Source organism: Anoplopoma fimbria, chromosome 8, assembly GCF_027596085.1.
Source record: "Anoplopoma fimbria isolate UVic2021 breed Golden Eagle Sablefish chromosome 8, Afim_UVic_2022, whole genome shotgun sequence".
NCBI lineage: Eukaryota > Metazoa > Chordata > Actinopteri > Perciformes > Anoplopomatidae > Anoplopoma > Anoplopoma fimbria.
In genome coordinates, this window is record NC_072456.1 from 18,430,809 (window position 1) to 18,452,335 (window position 21,527).

A 21,527-nucleotide genomic window follows, 5' to 3' on the forward strand; every position below is an offset into this window, starting at 1 on the left:
CGGCCAGTTTTCAAGACAAGGATTAAGAAAGTTGGGTAATTACAACCATGTGCATTGTTTGTCTCTGGAGGACATGGCATGATGTAAAGATACCAAAGTGAATGTGGGGGACTAGGATTTACGGAGAAGAGAGATGATGTAAAACCGCTTTTAGTCATCAGGGGATGCATTTAAATTGTACTTGAAAACCTGAACATTTCCACATTGTGTTTGTTGATGACTGAATGTGCAGGTTTGTTTCCACCACATGAGTTAAACAACAGTGATACTAACAAGGGAAATTCCCATTAAATCAGAATAAACCATTGCTGCATTCTCCTCTTGTGTGTGGAAACAGAAATGCCAGCTTCTACACACAAATGCATATGTACAAACAAATTGGACTGCACATTCGTACGCCCTCTCTCGTCTTCCTGTTGAACATGGCGATTCATTCTAATGGGGAACATGCAGAGTGCTGTAGGATCAGCCTTCAACATGCAGTAGAGTCCTGCAAAATGATTTGTGCTGCGCTGCAGAAGCTCTTAAGACTCTTGCACCATGAAGATTGAATAGATGGGAACAGAGAATTTGACCCTTAAAGAGTTTCGAGCTCATTTATGTGCGAGTGTGTCAGTTTATGAGTGTGTGTGTGCGTGTCCCCCCCTTTTTTCTTTTCTTTTCTCCCTCTCTCTCCCACCAGTCCCACCCTCACCCCTCTAAATAGAACCACATTTCACCAACAGTGATCTGGCTACAGTGAAAACACACCACTGTCTGTGCGTATTGTACTTTCAGAGCCCGGGGAAATACTTTTACTAGCCCTCCCTTCCCCTCTTCCTCCTCACTCACTTCTTTCCAGCGCACACATTTGTATACACGTATGTAAACTTTCGCACACACAAGCACACCATAGGTCGTCCTAAGGTAAATAGATATGGCTTGAGAGGCAGAATAGACGAGCCAAGAGCATTGTGCGCTTGTGATGTCCCTGATTTTTCAGATTGTGGTCCTTAAAGTAAGAGAGAAGGAGGTTTAGAGGATCAAGAACAAGAATGTGTGCTTTTTAAATAAGGAGTTGTATTGTCAGGTTTATTTTTCTTGTATTCCATGAAAGAAAAATGATCCTAGTGGGACTTGTGGCGAGAGCTATGGTGACTACATGGGCTCACGTTGACAAAAGCAAGTCATTTGTCTTTGACGGACCCGACTGCAGTACTGTTAAACGTACCCGGCGCAGTAGGAGCAGGAATGCAAGGGCTCGGTCCAGCTTTGGGTCCCTCTTGTAGTTCACATGGTATAAAGTATGACAAGCCAGTACAGGAACCAGATGAGGATTGCATTGTCCTCACATGAACACATAGTTACACTCTTTTTCATTTATACACACATCTACACGCACAAGTAAAACCCGCCTACCCTTTAAATCCCGACCCTAACTCAGATTCCATATGTTAGCTTTGATTATCAGTTTAATCCATTGATAGGAGGATATGTCATGATGCAACTGTGTCTCCTTGTCTTTGTGTGTGGAAACTAAGATGATGTGTAATTTTTTTTCTGTACTGCAGTTGAATTCTTGAAGCGTTACCGGATCGCTCCCAGCGCTGACAGAAAGAACCAGGAGAGACCACCAGAGCCTGATGAGAGCTTTCAGACTGTCTTTATCCCAGCCAGGAAAGCCTTCACTGAGCCAAATCACTTCCATGACAGCCTCTCAGCAGGGAGAGATTCATGGCCAGAATTAGTCATACTGTACTGCCCGTCAACAGGGGTAAACCGGTGCGTATGTGGGTCATCGGCAGCAGGAGGAGTTTATGCTTAAAGCTTTAATTTGTTTCCATAACTTGTTTTTTCCTATATTTATAGCTCTGGTTGTCCCAAAGCAGGTAACAAGCATGAATTACATGCACACCGCCATATTCCCCCTCATGATATAAAATATAACACAACTTCAGATCGTTATTCAGACTGTATACAGGGTCCCACAGGCATATAAACATGGGCCATTTGTCTTGAGAAAGGGTTCTGACAAACACATAAAAAGATACTTTGACCACAAGATTGACCACTTAAAGAAAGATGTAATATGATGTGAATTCTCAGAAAACTTCTGCTTTTATAAGGTGTTAAAATGTGCAGTAACTCTAAAAAAGCTTGCTTCAGGTCTGATGCAAGATATTCGATATAGGCGTTTTTTGGAAGTCTCATGTCTTTTCACACAAGCGGAGAAGCTGGATGCCCTCCAAAGCAATGAAGCTTCAGCTTGGTTAATGTTAGCCTGTGGCTTTACTTGATTGTGTTAAATCAGCTGTCAACGAACCTTATGCATCGTTGAGATTTGCAGTGGAGATAAAAAGATGTGAGGCATATAACTGTAAGATATTAAATGGTCCAAAGTTTAGGTATAGGTTTGTTTGAATTTGCAGACATTGGCTGCAAGAAAGGGAGGAGATAGTTTCAAGGATTTCTTCTTATTCTTTGTATGCTCAGCAAGTCGAATGAGGTAACGATGAGGCTAACTGGAGCTTCAAAGCTCTCAAATAGTGGAAAATTTGAGGGCCCGAAATCCTCTTGTTTGTGTACATCACAGACTGTCACAGTTCCCATTTTCCGCACTGAAGTTATTCAATTTCTGACTCTCTGGCTCATAGGCTGTTTTGGCAGAGGTTAACCTTAAGGTCATGGGAGCGTGAAGGTGTGTGTGCATGTGCATACAAAGTGTGTGCGGTAAGGTGGGGCTGAGAGATTAGAGGTCGGTTTTCTTAAGTGTCATCATGGTCTTGGGGTTTGTGGTTGGAGCCTGTGGGGTCAGAGTGGAGTGCGACTGGGTCTAGAGACGATGCAGCTGGAAATCCTGTGGTCCACTGGCGGTTTTTCCCTGGGTGGATGAAAATATGATCTCTGAACCACACATGTATAGACACATGAAAACACACAACACAAACAAACACACAAGACCACATGAAGTGGGAAACTGCAAGTATACTGTAGATAGATGGATAGATATATGGATGGATGGACGGACGGACGGACAGAGAGATAGATAGATAGATAGATAGATAGATAGATAGATAGATAGATAGATAGATAGATAGATAGATAGATAGATAGATAGATAGATAGATAGATAGATAGATAGATAGATAGATAGATAGATAGATAGATAGATAGATAGATAGATAGATAGATTCGGCTGTTCGCTGGTGTTCGGGGCGGCTGTGGCGTAGTGGAGAGCAAGGTAGTTCTCCAATCAGAGGATCGGTGGTTCGATACCTGGCTTCGGCAGTCGATGTGTCCTTGGGCAAGATACTTAACCCCAAGTTGCTCCCGAAGGCTTGCCATCGGTGTGGACTGGATGATGAATGTTAGTTAGAGTCTGATGGTGGCACCTTGCATGGTAGCCTGTCATCAGTGTGTGAATGGGTGAATGATATGTAACATACTACTGATTGTAAGTCGCTTTGGATAAAAGCGTCTGCTAAATGACTGTAATGTAATGTAATAGATAGATAGACCTGAACATGTCCTCACGTGTGGAGCACGGGGACAACCAATATCCTTCTCCTGTCACTCAGCCTCTTTCTCCAATTATTCCTCAGGTTAACCCCTTTCCAGCTCTCATGCTTGTTCTCCCTTCCATCTTTCTTTCCATCATTCACTTTCTTGCCTCACTTTACCCGGAGCGCTGTTCTGCTCGGCTCTGCTCGGCTCTGTAAAGACCTGGCCTTGTGCAGCTGTGCTGCCCCGGTGATGCAGTGGGAGAGGAATGTAGAACTTCAAAGTATAACACGAGCAGGGAGACAAAGAATGGTTGTTCAAGGAAGGATGAGAATATGTGATCTCATAAAACAGCACACAAACACATTGGTCCATTTATGCTAGGTTAGGCTACAGAGGATGATGAGGAGGAGGACCGGCCTGCTTTGTGGGAACCAGAAGAGGAAGAGGTGGGTATACACGTGATGTTGTTCCCCAGAGATAGAGCACATTGTAGCTCTCAAAGAGCGTTGGGCCACGGTTAAAACATACAGTGTGGAGAGGGATGGAGAGAGAGGTTGATGTGTATGACTTTGGTTTTTAGTGGGCCATGAAGTAAGACTTTCTGGATAGGAGTTCCATTACCCCTGTTACTGCAAAAGATAGAGGTTGGGGCCCCTGAAAAAAAGAAAGAAATGAAAAGAGAAAAGAGGCTAAGAGAGAAATGTAGCAAGATTCCAAGAGAGCGGAAAGAATCCTCAGACTGCTTGCTAACAGTTTGAGGGGCTAATGGCTTTCAGATGTGCGAGACGTCTTTTGTATTTTCAAAGGAGCATAAAACATTCCCTCTCAGAGGAATCCAAACAACGGCTGGAATTCACAGACTTAAAATTCACAACAGCAGTCAGTACTAAATGTTTATCTCACGTTCGCTCATGTTACAGGTATTGTGTGTTTTTTTCATCCACAGACAGGCCTATATTTTTTCAAATCATCTTACATTTTTGGGTTCATTTCTTAAATGTTGATGTTTTCTCTTTGGGAGTGTTGTAATGGATGCAGGGCCTGGGCGGGGGTGGTGTTTTCACTATTTCCTGTTCAAACCTTGGGGGAGCTGGGACTCGAACGAGGTGAGGTCATTTCTCGCTCCAACTGTAAAGTTGACTGCAGAAGGGGGGTGCAAGTTTCCTCGTCCCCTCTTAGTCACGTGTACGTTATTGCTGCTCTGTGACCGACCAGGGGCTCCATTTATCAGACAGTTTTAAAGCACTACTATATTGTAATTTCAATAACATTTACTGTCAATATCGAGAAGGTTGACACTCGTTTACAGCTGCAGCCAGACGACGGTTGACTTAGCTATGTAAGACTGGGAACAGGTAGAAATGGCTATCTTTGTTCTGTCCAAAGGTGACAATATCCGCCTACCAGCACCAACTAACAGATTACATCTCATTGGTCCGTACAAAAACTGATATATGAAAACCAACAATTCACCATTTTATGTGCTGGATTATTTCTTGGCGGTGACCAGTAAGGTCCTGGAACATCTGCTGGTTTCCAGGCAACTTTCAAACTAACAACTTAGAAATGACCTCACGTCATCCAAGTCCCAGATCCCCCCTAGCCTCATTCAGGACTGTCTGATGCCCTGTGTGGAAGACAGTCTAGAAATCTCCCAAGTGCTAGGAAGCAGCTGTGCTCTTTAATGCAGGTGGGGCGGTTAACAAGACGTTGTTTGCTAAACCAAACAATTAGTCTTCATCCTTGAAGTCATTTTCTTAAAAAATATTATTTTAAGAGACACTTCCAATAAAGCATATCTCACCTTTATTTTGCTTGTCGAAGATTGTTTTTGAGTGTGTGCCATCTGGCTGTGGCGGGACAAACAACCACTGCAACAAAGTCTCACAAACGATCAAGAACCAGTGGGTGTTTCCACCGGCCAGAAAGTGAATTAGCACGTTTCACAAAATGTTGAATTATTCCTTTAGATTGTTAGAAGTAAGACAGTAAGACAGATGAATGGAGACTCACAGATACAAATAGAGGTTAGGTGGTAATCTTAGGTGCCATACAATTTACACTATCTCAGAAAACTCATAAACCATCTGCCTGCTTCATATCGAGGAACATTTAATAAAGAGTCACATCGTTTCTTTTTATCCTGAAAATGTAGACATATTCTCATTCCTCAGCCCTGTATTTCTACCACACAAACCGTTCCTTTCTACCAATCAAACATCTTAAATGATTCAATGCCCAGAAGTCCCTTATCACCTCATCATAACATCAGTTCCAATATGAAATCAAATTTGGAATTCATATTCTAGTTAACCGCTATAGTGAAGTAAAGGAAACCAAAAACATACATTTAAAGTTCCTTGCTTCTTTGGGATATGTGACAGCATTCGTATTGCATTAGGACAGGTTGAAATCTACCTTACTGTAAATTCAATAACTATGGCCCAAGGAATATGTTTTTGCCATTTCTAATAAAACCCTCCACGACCAGGCTCTGTGGTGAATATGAGGCAGTCCAAACTGAGGTGTGGTCTTTTTTAAATGATTTATGCCACTGAGTTAAAAAGGAATAGGTTGAAAAATGAGGCCTATTCCTCCTTCTTTCTCTGTTGTGGGGGATGGGCAGCAGCGTCAAAGGTAATGGCGTCTGGATTTTTTTGAAACGATCCCTCAAGCAGAACCTGAGTATAACAACTTTGATATCTCCCTCCTCCCCTCCCCTTATATGTTGGCACGTTAGCGTGCCATAAAGTTGTCATCTCCATTCCAGCCGAGCCGTAATTTTCCCAATGCTGAACTGCGTTTATACCTGTATGCATTGAGATTTCCTGTGGCCTCATGTTTTAAAAGGCTTAAATTAATGCTAACAGTTAAAAAGTCAAGATTTACTCATGAAGGATTCTGGATCCACAAGGATTGGTGATAGCCCTTATACACTGAACCATTAAATACCTCAACCAATTATGTTATTTTGTGATGAAATGTCGTAATTTAACCCTTTAAATGCTGTGAACTTCACCTCTATGTTACTCATTTACTCCGTTAAGTACTGATATCCTACATTTTCCAAAATGCCTTAACAACCCCAAGATAAAATGGCTGAACTTGTTCCATTCAACTGCAAATGATTGCACACCAACAACAATACTACCAATAATAATAATAGTAAGTCAAACATTGCAAGATTTTCCATTTGAGAAAAAGTGAGTCATGCCTTGCTGTCAAAATGCAGCATGTCAAGAGGCATTCATCGGGGTATGTTATTGTAAAGGATCCCAGTGCAACTTTGGTGGATTATAGTGGTGTCCACATTTTTAACATGAACAACACAGACAGATGTATTCCATTTGATCCTACATTTTTCCCGTAAACACACTGACAGGCAACCCCCTGAACTCACATTTAACCATAAGCTTGAGTGGAAATTCAGCATTTATCATTGTAACTATACTTTTCTCAGCATAGACATTTAATTTCCTAGCATATATTTTGGTTCTCCAGTAATGGAAGAAGTGTTCAGATGCATTACTGAAGTAAAACAACAATGTAAAAATGTTCTGTTATAAGTAAACCCAGCATTAATTCTACTTGAGTGTAAGTACATATCTTATGTGTTTGTTCATCTGAAATCTAAAGCACTGCTTTTGTGTTTTCTCTTTCTTTGAACTGAAACTAAGCTGCCATTCTGTACCAAAACAATAACCACCAACACTGTTGCTTGGCAATAAAGTATTGCATCTTGTTTATTGTGAAAGCTCTCAAAGGTAGACATAGAACAACTTGTTATATCATAGGTCCCAAAAGATATTATTTTGGACTTAATAACAAAAAACAAACAAGTTGTGAGGAATATTTTCCTCATTTTATAATTATAATTATAGTAGACTTCAGGGAACTTAGTTACTTTTGTTGTGGGACAAGTTACAACTTAATCATTCTTACCTGTTACACGTACATGGTGACTTCACTTAAATACAGAACTGCAAACACCTGTGTCTTATACGTTGATCATATTTGTTGTATGGAATATGAAAGGAAATTGTAACATCAGCTGTTGAATACATGTAGTGGAGTAAAAAGTGCAATATTTTCCTTTTAAATTAAGTAGAGTAGAAGTGTAGTATAAATGTCAAAGAGTATGTAAATATATACTTTACTTATGTTTAAAACAATAGTTAATACCAAGAAACAACTCAAAAACTAATAATTAGAAGAAGCAGTAAAAGCTACCTACTTTAATAATGCATATACTACACAAATATAATCACTTCCCTTTTATACAGACTTGTAGATATCAAAATGTGAGCTGTGGATCCTTGGCACCATCAAAGCTTGGCAGCTCTTTGACGTGAAAAAACACTGAAAATACTCAATCAAAGTAAAGTTTCTGTCTAAACACATCACCGTTACAATAAGTGCAGGCAAGTTTGGCCAATTTCTTCCATCTGGATACTGGACGTCTCCCATTACAAACGCGTCTCCATCTCTGTCAGCTAAGAATAAATGTTTACCTATAAATGTTAGCTCGCCGTCTGCAGAACAGGTGAAGATATAGCGGCGGGGAATCTGATGACCAAAGCCAAAGGATTGAACATAATATGATTTCCTTCAAGCAAATTGAACCATGTTCTCATTTTTAGTATCATTCCAGCCCACTAGGCCAATCATTTACAATCAGTCTAAATAGCATGCAAGTCCTGGTTCACTTCCCTTTGCCTGAACACAACGCCAGGAATCTGTACATCCATTTGTGTGCGTTTGTGCATTAGCTTGTCTGCATGTGTTTGTGCACATGCAAGTACTAATGCATGTGTGTGTCCTTGTGTTGTCAGTGTGTCTGGGGTTGGAAAAGCTACAAAAAGCCTTTTATGAGTGTGAAACTCCAGTAAAGCAGGTGTACTTGGGACAAATGCTGGGACAGGACGTTCAGCCATGGCAGCCAGCTCTGCTGCTGCTGAGCTGTGATCATTAGAGGTTTGGGCAACAGATGCTAAGATACTTGGAACATCCTCTTAACCTACCTGCCTGTCAGCATTCCTTCCACCTTTCATGCATCCCTCCGGTCCTTCCTGCTGTTGTCTCACGCTCGCTTCTTGTTCGGCTGCAGCTGTTGGTTTTGCTCCAAGTGTGTTTGGAGAAAGAGGAAAATTCAAAAAAGTGATGAATTCTTCTAAGAGATCGCCACTTTTTGCAGCATTAAAACAAAAACAAAATATACTCTTTGTATGATCTAATAAAACAAATCAAGAAAATGCCTCTTTTATCCTCTTTATGGGAAACTAAACTCATGTCCCTCTATCAACACAAACAGATCCTGTTGTTCCCCGCACTTGTCTGTGACACATTTGTTTAGGGTCAAACCTCTATTGCTGTAAGACACGCATATGCTCTGAGGCCTATTAAAGCCATTTATCAATGGACCACCCAAGAGTTTTACACAAACCCCTAAAACAGGGGGGTGGGTTAGCCTAGAAACAGAGAGTAGAACATACGTTGTGACAAGAGGGAAGATCTAAAGAGATGATGAGTCAATTTTCACGCTCTGAATATATACAAATGGTCCCAATACATACATATAGAATAAGATGCAGCCTGGTCACTAGTGGTTTTTCTGAGGGTCAGTTTGGGTTGAAAGCATCAGGTGGCCAGCTGTGTTTGCTACATCATGGGACTAACACCAGTTCCTGTTTCACTCTTCCTCCCACGTTCATACACACATTATTTTTAAGCTCATTTGTCTAATTTCACACCTCGTTCATGCTCAATGCTTCTCTTTCTTACTCCTCCCTTTGATTGTTATTAGTCATGTTATCAAATGCTGCTTTTCCTGGAAAAAGATGGAGTAGGCTTTAATTACCGTGATTACAAATTATGTTTTAAAGAAATAGTTTGGAACTACACATATTTCCTTTCTTGACAAGAGTTTGATGAATAATACTGTCAATATGACAGTCAGGATCGGTTAAGCTTATGTAAGCATAAATCCAACAGGAGGAATGGCTAGCCAGGCTTTGTCCAAATTTTAAATATAAACTACCAACTCCTCCAAAGCTCATTGATAAACACATATCTGGTGTATTTAATCCAAACAAAAACGGAAATGTAACAATAACTTGTCGTTATGTGGCGGAATATTTCTTGTCCTGCTTCCAGTCTTTATCCTAAGCTAACTGTATCCTGTCTGGATATTCATATATTAGAAGAGAAGAAAGCAAATAAGCGCATTCCCCAGAAAATTGAACTAAACCTTTAAGAATGCTTGTAATAGTTCATAGCGTCAAATAGCAACCAATCATAGGAGCATTTCTTTAGGTTTTATTTGGATATTAAGATAAAACTTCCAATGCCAGAAATCTGGAGTATATCTGCATTCAGTTTACTGCTAGCCTGCTTTCCTTTTTCACACAATGTGATTAAGAATAAGCTAACAGCTGGATTTCCACAGGCAAAACCTTATTATTCAGCCAAGTAAGTTATAGGTTTAATAAATGTGCACGTGTGCATGTAGAAACCTCAGAATGGGGAAGTTACGTTACACTAAAGGAATGCAATATAGCATTCTCTTTTGGTAATAATCAATTAAACAATGCAAAGGAGGATTAAAAAAAGCTGATGATGATGTAAGAGGATTTTGTGGAGGGGTTTGACAAATACAGCACATCGAGGCAGTTCCTGCCCCAACCCGATAACTCCCAGTAATCTATATTTTTATGTGCATGAGTCTCACTCACTCACTCACTCACTCACTCAGTCTGTCTCTCCGTCCCTCACACACAGCCTCCAACATGTGTTTGCTTGGCATTGACAAGTGCGATCATGCTCAGCTGGGCTGTGGCTGCTTGTCACCCCACTGGAGCTCCCACACGGGGAGCTTTGAAGTGTCGAGGGCCCCCCACACGAAGAAAGCAGTACTGTAGGTGAATGAGCAGACAGAGGCCTGGGGTGGGGGTGGGAGGGGGTGTTACTCAGGATGAAGGGCGGTGCTGTAGCAGTCCAGCTGTTTGCTCTGCCAGCCCAACACCAAGGAAAGACACAGGATCTGTTAGAGTCAATATTTGTTGCTGTGAGTGTCTGGTGGAGCCTGTGATAGACTCAGTGAACTCTTGAGAGAGCCTGTGAGGTCGCTGAACTGACAGTTCATCATCATATTTGTGGTTCTTTGAAATATTGCCATTCCAAAACTGTGAAAAAAACTTCTAAAACGGATCCTTAACACAGTGTAAACTTGGCCATCAATTGCCCGAGACTTCCTGTAATGTTACTTGGAAGTGAAAAGTGCCGAGACGTGTCTGTGGAGGTGTGTGGTCTCGCGTAGGAAGTATGTGTAAGCCTTTCTATAACATGGTATCCCGCATCTGGTACCAGTTGAAGGCTGGTGGTTTGAATGTGTTCTGCAAAGTTTTAAAAGTCTCTGCCGCATCAGTGCTCTGTTTGACTTGATTAGCATACTTCAGTCTATTTTCCTTTCCAAATAAAATAAAGGCTCCACACGTGGGCAAAGATATTGTAGAGATATGCCAACTGACGTTTGTCAACAGCAGTCACCTTTGGTTTTTTAAGAAGATTAGTAAATTCAGAGAGAAACAACAAAGTGTTAAAAAAAGAGTATCACTGCCCTCAGCCTCTTTCCCCACTTCCTAGTCCTGCATCTGTTCATGATACGCACACACTCAGCATAGTTACGCCTGTTTGTGTGTCTTTCTGTATGTGTGAAGGAGGAAAGCTTATCGGTAAGATTGGAAGAGGTTTGTGACTTCAATTTAAACATTATGGTCGAAATATTTCGAAATAAGATTATATTAGGGTATGTTATGGTAGAGGTTTGAAATGACTTTGTAGCAATGTAAGCGTTCGTGGATGTATGTGTGTGTGATCACCCTATTAAGACTAAGCTGAGGAATGCAGTCAGCTCTGTCAGCTCTCTCTCCAGTCCGTCCATCTTCATTATGGGAGTTTCCACATACTGGTCATGTAATTTACAGCTACGGGCCCCAACTCTGGTGATATAGGGCAAATTCCTGACTGGGATCAGTCAGGTTTCATACACACAGCAGGGGTCAGGAGCCAAGAAGAGGGTAGAAAATGAGCAAGGGAATTAAATAGGAGATGAGGAGATATGAAGCTGAAAACAAAGGAAAGGAAAAATAAAGAATGTGTGCATCGTTTGAGGAACTGATTAATGCAGGGATACATTTTTATGACAACATCCAAGATAAGTATTGGGGAAGAAAGAGTAAAATCTGAGGGGATATTAACAGGATGAGTCAGAACAAGGGAACAAAACTAACAGAGAAAGAGTCACTTCCAAGTCCAGGGTTTCTCTGAGAGGTGTAAGGTTTTACATTGTTTAAAATCCCCAAAGTCTTGTTGACATAAGACCTCAGCAGAGATCCCACCCCGGTTCATGGTAACAGCCAGTTGAGCACTTCTGCTGTGTACTGTTGTGGCCGTGATAACATTGAAATATAACATATGCCATTGCCATTCATGTTTGGCTTTAATTCTCGACAGTACATTTTCACCATGGGAAGCAATGTCAAAGCCAAACCCCATTTAAAATACAAATTGTGAAAACAGAGTTTTACAGATAACACATGGAGCTAGTTTTTCTACCAAACAAGTGGTTAGTCAAATCATTAGATTAACACTATACTTTATCATGTGCAGATGGATACTTCCATGTCTATAGGCAACAGAAAGCCAAAGCAGCCCTGCCCTCTGCTATAGCAAGGTTGTGAAAACAATGTAATAGTTTTTTTTACCGCTACAACACATTCCCGACTGTCATGACTGATGTTAGATAAGAGTGCTGCTGTGGGCTGACCATTCCTATCATTGTGAGTGGTCAGTGCAGCCCATTGTGAAAAAACAACACAGTCTTTCTCGACTTTAACAACGGCTGCGAATCTAACTCGTGAGATAATGTACAAGACGAGGTATGTAATTGCCTCAAACCACTTCAAAACCAAGGACATGTACGTAAGGTGGTGGAGGGAGGATTCCAAACAGCACCTAGTGAAATGTCTGACAGCAGTGGTATGTCTGTTGGGAGAATGACGACAAAAGAATGATAACAAGATGACGATATTGATTACTATTTACATGGTAATGATTAGGGAAAGTGCAGTATCTGCTCACAGTCTTCAGGTGGCAGATTCTGTCACAGCCTTTCCTTAGATGATTAGAGTAAGTACAAGCAGGTTGGCTACAAGGTTTTTCCATTAGACTCCAAAACACTCTCCTCATCACCCAAACCCAGTCTATCCTCCTGTCGTTCCTATTGAAGTTTTTTTTTTTCTCCTGACCAGGAAGGAAGTTAGCCAAATATGATGCAGCCTCAGAGACCTTAATGGTGGTATGATAATGATAACCATTACTGAAATGATGATGAAAGATGTGCTGCTGTGAGTAATTCAATGATGTCACTGGAAGACAATGAGAAGCTGAGCAGGGGAGAGGCAGCTGTGCAAGTCCCGACCTGCAAAGCAAAGGGACGAGGCTGAGGCCAGCTGGGTTGAAGACGGACTCACACGACAAGGACTACAGAGGGGTTCATTAAAGTCTGGGAAAAGCTAAATCAGAAATTATTTTATAAATGTTAGAAAATACTTGCTTAAAACATAAGAAAAGACTGTAAAGGGGAGTTTTTCCTGTGCCGATGTGAGGGTTCCGGGACAGAGGATGTCGCATGTGAACAGATTGTAAAGCCCTCTGAGGCAAATTTGTAATTTGTGATTTTGGGCTATACAAAATAAACTGAATTGAATTGAATTAAACTGTATCGTACTGAATAATGGAGTTAGACAGTTAAACGGTTTTTCACCTTTTTTGTGTTTTTAGAGTAGGCCTACATAGCATCAGTGGTTCTGCTGCTCAATCGCAAGTGACAACACTTTCTTACCACAGTTTGCTAGCTAGCAGTGGTGTACTGGCCCTCTGGCATACAAAAAAAAATCCTGGTGGGCCAATGGACAGTCAAAGTAACTATAACATTTTAACCCTCCGTCCCTTTCTATGTCTTTACATTTGTCATTCGAGGTGGGCAAGAGAGTGTTCTTAAGCGGTTTCCAGTTTAACTTGTGCTGACGCCATAGGCTCCGCTGTAGCCAACTTCGTCGCTTCTGTTGAGGCAGTTAACCAATGTATAAATAGTTTTGAGCGCCACAACCCCCACAAAATGACTGATTTCACTATCACAATTTGATCAATTTGGTCCAATAACATTTGAAAAAGTCTAGTAGAGACACAAGATTCAATTAATTTGTCCTCATTCAAGTTAGCATAGGGTTAACCGGAAGTTAGCCGGCCTGTTAACATTCTGCAAATTAGCACAAAGCAGTGAGATGGTCAACCTGTTGAATATACAGTGACTGTACATGTAATCCAGCCTCACCTACGTTTGGCAGTAGTTTCAGAGCCTTCATCGGACACACCCCCAACGATATACATATATAATATACATATATAATACAACAGTATATAATACTGATTGTTTTTTCAAGATTTTGAGACCTAATTTTATATACTTGCAGGATGGTTATGAAACATTCTTCTGTTTTGCTTTGAAAGATTTTAAAGAGGGTGTCTTTGCCAGTCTTGGCAAGACTCTAATGTTATTAAGATGACGTCCGGAGCCTTCCCGACAGTGGAAGGACAAGTTACAGAATGATTGAGTAAAAAGGTAAAGGTTTCTGGGAGAGCAGGGGAAGCATTCTCTGAATGCGGGCACATTTTTATTTTAAACAACAACAAAATTAAGCTCATCTGGAAATTACAACTAAAAGGAACAATGTGTGCAACCTCAACATGGCAAGCAGCAATGGTTTCCATTTGAATTTGGCATCTTAGTTCTTTGGATTCCAGATTCCAGAGAGTTTTTCTTGTTTCCAAATTTAGTGTGTTTGCCCTAAACAATAGGAACAACACACAAACACTCAATAAATATTAAAGGATAAGGCTGGCAATATATATTCTATATTTATCTTATTATCAACAAAAAAAACATGAAAAGACCAACGCCTACAAAGAACTCTTCCAACTAATAAGTATGTTCTATGTTGCCAAAGCCACAGGAAGCTTATAACCTGTCCCATATACTGTAGTTCTCCAAACACTATCCAAAACACATAAGTGAGCCACAACTTGGCACTAGGTGACATGTTTATTTCTCGCAATGAATATGGGCACTGCAGAGTATTTTGAGTCAATGACACATGCACCATCCTGCTGACAAAAATACCAGCCCATGAATTAATTGGTTCAAACTATTTATGAATAAGTAGACATAGATGAATTATTTCCAATAATCAGAAACATTTATTTTCTGCAGCTGTAAACCCCTTATTGCCATCAGTAACCTTTTATCACCTCTACTGCCAACTATCTAATAAAAACAAAGGCAGATGACCCACTCTGTTATGGAAAATACAAATCTCATGCTCTAAATCTGTCAATCATGGCTTTTTCCCATTATGAAAAATCCATAATGACTTATTTCCTTTACTCTTTCTAGGACAATCTTTCTCTGATCGATGTGGATATGAGAATTGCATGAATAATTAGATCTTGAAAAAATCATAATTTGAGGATTTTACATGGAAACTGTGACTAAACTCAGGAGCTGAAGAAATAGGTCAGCATTCACTGCAGAGGAATGCAACGAAACAGACCTATACATGTGAATACCTGTGACCTTTACCCCGAACAAAACTAGCTGAAACACCAGCTGGACATAATAGCAGGTCATTAGGGAGGTGTACCGTTAGCTGGGAAAGGAGGCAATGGCTGATAGCAAAGATTTTACTGCCCAGCCTCACCTGGTTTCTCTTTCCAGTCATTTCAGAGCTGTTGGCTTGAAGAAGGAAGAAGGTGAGAGCCAGGGCTCCAATGTTACCTCCTCAGAATGGCTCTCCAGTATCCAAATGTCATAAATACAAACCTGGTTCAAGTAATAATGTTTGAGCACACATTGATCTGAATTGGAGATTTTTACCATAAAGAAAAACACATGAAACAACTTAATGTTTATAGAATGACAAGAACGTATTTAAAATTCAGGTTGTAAAGCTTCAGTCCTCTGGCTTTGTTCAATGTGTTTTAAAACCTCGCTCATCTGTGTTTCATGTTTCTTGAAATAAACATTACTAAGTATTTGCAAATGTTCTTTTCTGTTGCTATTATTGTATTAGTTATGTTTTCAAAACATTTTGTTTTCACTTCACGTTCTTATTTGTCCCTTTTCAAATATGGTTCAGATTATACAGAACATATTTTGGTAAGGGTTAGGGTTGAAATTGTCTTTGGTTGTGTCATAGTTTTTGTTGTAGCATGTTTTTGTCAACCACTTACTTTTCTTTTGTTTATTGTTCCAGACAAAGTTCCTATTCACTCTTGCATGAAGGACACACCTGCACTGACCTTTATAAAACTCTAATTAAATTAAACTAAATTAAATTTGTCTGCTTTGTTTCTTTGTTTGTTTTTGTTTTTCTACCTCCTCTATTTTATAAGAATAATAACCTCTGAAACTGTGTCCTATTATTGTCAAACCATGATGCCAATACTCAGCGTTGGTTGGTTCTCCGGGAGGTTATGTCTTATGACCTCAGGGTCTCTTAAATACTTCCAGAGTGAAGCTGTGAGAGACTGACCCCCGGCCCGACAAGACTGATGACATAGCCTCCATCTGACTTGAAGTTTGCCTGTTAATTAATGCTGTAAACAGGTGGGTGAGAGAGGCTTTGTAGCTGACTTTATACTTGACAATCAAACCTACTCACTTGAAGTTTAATGATGTTTACCTCCTCAGGATGGAAATGTACCTTTCACAAAGCACATGAACACATGAACACACAAACACACAAACACACGTCTGTACACAGACACACAAAAACACGCAATGTGAGGAATACCCATACATCTGGTTGTAGTTTGTTATGCCTTTGTGCTTCCACAGCAGAAAGTCATTAACAAAAATACTCCCAATATTCTTTTGGCATACTTAATGCACCTGAAAGTAAAATTGCTTTCGGCATAGTTACTAGTTTCATTAATATTCCTGAAATTAACTGGAAGACATGTAGTGTGCACCCCTGGTGACAAGATAGATAGGTTACAACTTACACTAAAAACACATTCAAAAAGCATACATTTAAGTATAATAAACTGGAAAGGGCTACCTGAGGAAAATATGTGTGCCGAAAGTGAGTAAATTCTGAGAGCTGCATAACATGTTCAGTTAAGGGTTAGAGCTGCAAAACTGTAACTCCTGTGGGTTAGATCTTTACATTGTGAGAGGAAAAAGGATGCTTTTGCAAACATGTTGTATGATTAATATGCATCTGAAAAGTGAATACTGTGGGATGGAGCACAATTTCAAAGTATGTTTTTTACCTATTTGAAAGAAAAAAGTTAAACAAACCCACCAAATGAACACCTATTTTTACAAATACCAATATCCTTCAAACTGACCTGTGGTTGAATAAAGTTTGGATTTGAAAGTATATGGGGACAGCAGTGATGCAAGAAGTACTCAGATCTTTTACTCAAGCAAAAGCACTGATAACACAATGTTAAAATATTTAATTACAAGTAAAGTCCCCAATCATAACTGTGGAAGTATTATGAGCTAAATTTACAGTGGTAAAAATAATTGTACTGGTTTTGCATAGAATTTCTGTGATAAAATAAATTAAATGATTTATACTGATGCTTCAGTACTCCAGTACTTTATATACAGTTAGGTAGTTTAGGCCAGTGGTTACCATCCATAGACTGCAGACTGCATACAGTTTGACGTATGCAGTTCCTATAATGTCTGGCACCATCTGCTGGAATAAAGTGGTATGACTTTATGGTCCAGTGAAGGAATGAGGTCACAAATTGTCCATTAGGGAGACTTCCAATTACCCCTGGACCACCATTTTTACTGTATGCCTCCAGTTGTTGTGTTAGCCTTGTGTCAGATAGAGGCCCTGCACTGTTGTCTTTAGAGCTTAGAGCCGGAGAGTTAACTGGCTTCACTCTGGGGGTCCGAGGAAGAACTGACGCCAAAATCAACAGACAAAAGAATTAGAAACAACAGTGGAAAGCTCGAGAAATGCTCCTGGAGAGACAAGAGGTAAGGGGGGAAACACATAAAGCATTCCCCCACCGGGAGCAGTGAACAGAGGCCCTGTTGTGTTGGCAGCCATAGGGTGCCAACAAAACACCTGGCAGAGAGCAAGAGAAGAGGATGCCAGGGATTGTCAAAGCTCAGAGAGACCAGGGGGGATATTGGAGACACAGATCAGGAGAGCTTGAGACTGTGTGTCTATGCGTGTGCGCTAGTGAAAGAGAAATAAAGAGAATTAGAAACTTAGATGAAATGCAGGAACATCATGGTGTGTCATCACCTATAGAAATGTGCCTGTGTATGCTTGTATGTGTCTAGACAAAAAGCTAATGGGTAAATGTGCATGTGGGCTATTGTGCCCACTGTAATCACGAGTAAGGGTCCTGTGGGAAAGCAGTGTGTGTGTGTGTGTGTGTGTGTGTGTGTGTGTGTGTGTGTGTGTGTGTGTGTGTGTGTGTGTGTGTGTGTGTGTGTGTGTGTGTGTGTGTGTGTGTGTGTGTGTGTGTTCCTGTGTGTGTGTTTCCTGTAGGAGCTCCCCTGGCCCCGGCTGAAACGTGACTGTGCTCTATCCAGGTCCTCAGCGGCTCAGCTCAGCTCAGCTCAGCAGGCTCAGAGCCGCCACCGCTGCTGTTGCTGCAAAGCACTGGTTTCCTGTGCACATTCCCCACCTCCCCGGCTGTGTTATTCTTGGCCCAGACAGAGGGGTACAAAGCTAAGAACCAGGGGGCTTGAAGAGGCCCTTCTTGGTCCCTATACTCCTTAAGGTCCAAACCTTTCAAAGCCTACAAAGCCCGGGGAAAGGAGGCTGGATAAAGATGAACATGTTTTTTTAGTCATGGTTTAAGCTCTTTGGATGGCAATGTTGGTCTGTCAGTCCAAAAGGTTCAGACTGAAATGTATCAACAACTATTGGATTGACTGCCATGCCATTCCTGGTTCCCAGAGGATGAATCCTGTTTTAAGTGAAACCTCAACAACAATTTGGTGGATTGCCATAAAATTCAGGATGAAGTATATAATAACTTCCTGTAAAGATCCTGTTAAGTTTCCAATTTTTTGTTTATGACCGGCTAAACTCTTGACAATCCCATCTGGCTTTTGTCTTTAGTGCTAATTTGTGGCGTACACAGCTGACATCATATTTGCTAAACACCAGCACGTCAACATTATCATTCTGTTAGCTTGCTGATGATAGCATTTAGCTCAACCACCATTGTGGTGATTTAGTCTTGTTTTGCTTAACATTTTCAAAGATCGCACTGTCTATACATATATTTTATCCAAATTGTTTTGCATGGTGTAGCTTCCCTTTTGGCCCATAAAAAAGAGGAAGTTTCATCACAGAAGAATGAATGATAAAAAAAAAGGCTACTAAATAAAGCTGTGAATGTCAATGGGACACAAGGAAAGGCAGCAGGCATCAAGGGTTTCTGAACATGTAGATTTAATATTTATACAGACTAAGCTTCTTTTACACATGGTTTGAATTTGAGCAAAGTCAGTATGTTCACATTTAATTAATATTTTGCCACCTTACCTGCTGTGCTGTGTACAGGAAAGCAGGAAATGAACTCAGTGGTTGCAGAACATTGTTTGGGCACCAATGTTCTGCTCATTATACAAATTATTATCCAACACAAACGCACACACCTACTCACACACAGGCTTTTCTGGGCAGAAACACACACTGACACCAGCATCCAGGAGAAAACCACTCTATAAACCATATGTTGTTATGTACAAAAAACCAACAGTAAGTTCACTATTTTTGCAGAATATTTCTTATCCTGTGTGTATTTTGACATCTGTATGTGTGTGTTACCTGTCTACCAGCCTGTTCACTGAATAAGGTAACCTGCTATTAGTCCAGACATACTACATTCCACCTGTGGCGTTAATGACATAATTATAGCTCATAGATTTGAAGATGGCTCACTTTAGATAAATTCATAAAACGAGTGCATGACAAGAAAGTAAAAAGGGACTGCATTTAAATATGTGTGCATGACTGAATGTAAGGGTACACACACGTTTATGCAGCCGGTTCATGTTAGTACATGTGCGCTCATGTGAGTATATAGGAAAAGGATAGAGCTTCAGGTATGAAAAAAACATTAGCTCTGGAATGTTGTAAATACCACAGCTGGCCAACACAACAACCATGCAGTGATAACAGAACTCACCCAGCTGGCAAAGTCACCATATCCCCACTGCAGAGATGATATCGTCATGGTAACACAATTACGGCTGTCAACCTGAATGTTTCTGTGGAGCAACTCCAACTAATTAAAGGCGGCAAATCAATTGTAACATTATAGTATGTAATTGATCCTGTGGCAGGGCCATATCTCAAGAATTCCACCACCACTGACAGAGAGATCTCTTTATCTCGCCATCATAGCTGCCGCTTCAGTCAAATGTTCTGTCTTAATCACACTAAACTCCTGGTAATGTGCAAATGCTTGAACCTGAACAAGTCCTGAAAAACAAAATGACTTGACAAAAATAAAGAAAGACTCATGTTGTTTCAGAAAAAAGCATGCTGAGAGCTAGGAATTTTTAGACAATTTAAGCAAATAGCACATTGTAGCCCCATGAGCACAGGTGAAGCAGAGCAGCCTACTCTATAGGGCTCAGGACAACTCAGGAGGTGGTGGTGACAAGAATCTGCTGTCACTCACAGATCTAGGGTAACAGTGAAACAGTGGCAAATGCAAAGATGCCAGTCATTTTCTGTGAATACGGAATTACCTGGAATTACACTCCCTACTTCCTTACTCTATTACTTAAAGAGGTTAAAGATTGTGTGACATAGTATATCGTATATCTGGAACCATCCAGCCAGGACCATGATATGGTGATAATCTCTGTGTGAGAAGGATCTGGATTAAGACCATTTTCAATGTAAAAAAATGACAAATTTGAATGTCGAAGTCCATTACATGAATGCCAATTACATACAGCATCAAATTTCCCATGCCTCCAAACCATAACAGGATTCTTAGATTCATTTTTTGTTATACAAACCGAAAGTAGAAAGGAGAGCGTGAATATCTACATAAACAACTGCTCCTCTCGGTCAGCACTTTTAGAGTATGATTGGTATGAAAAGCAGCGTCATGTGAGCACATTTCTAAACCTTATCAGCTTTCAAACAGTGAACTTTGGTTGATGATTGATATGAGAAACAGGAAATATCCCACCTAGTCCATACACTTTAACCTTGTTTGTTAAAAAAATAAACATTACCAAACTTTAAACCAATGTATCCTAAGGCCATAAGAAACAATATGACACACATGGTTGTTGAAAGTTCCATGTTTTGGTAAATGCTAACAGCACTCAGGTAATATTCCCTTATGTCATAAAGACAGTTTTAGACAGCTTAAGCAATACAATATTCCCCCTAATTACTTCCCATTATGTTCTTCTCTGTTGTGTGTATTCTAGTTCTGCAAAACCTGTGATCTCCTTTACTCCTCTCCGTTGTTTAGTGTTTTTTTCTTTTATGTACAATAAGAAGATACTTTTGAAGAATGACAAAAAGTGTTCTTTAAAAAGAAATCATTGATGAAAGCACAGCTTCCTTTTTATTCTTGCTCTCCAGTGTCTCGGTGTTATTCCCTCCGCTCACCTTTCAGGAAGTAGAACAAGGGGAAAGTAGGACAATCTTTCAGGCTGCTGTGAGTTTCTCTAGAAACTTCCACAGCTCAATTTTTTCAAATTGCACAAAACAAGATTAGATTTCAAAAAGAAAAAACAAAAGCATGCAAGCAACTACAGGAGCTACAGTTAATGCTTAGCTACTGTAGTTGCAGCAGGTCATGCACTACAGTGATTCACTGAATGCTGCAAAACAAATTTCCCTAAACGAGGCTGAAGAATCCTTCCTTATTATAAGATAAGATAAGATAATCCTTTATTAGTCCCG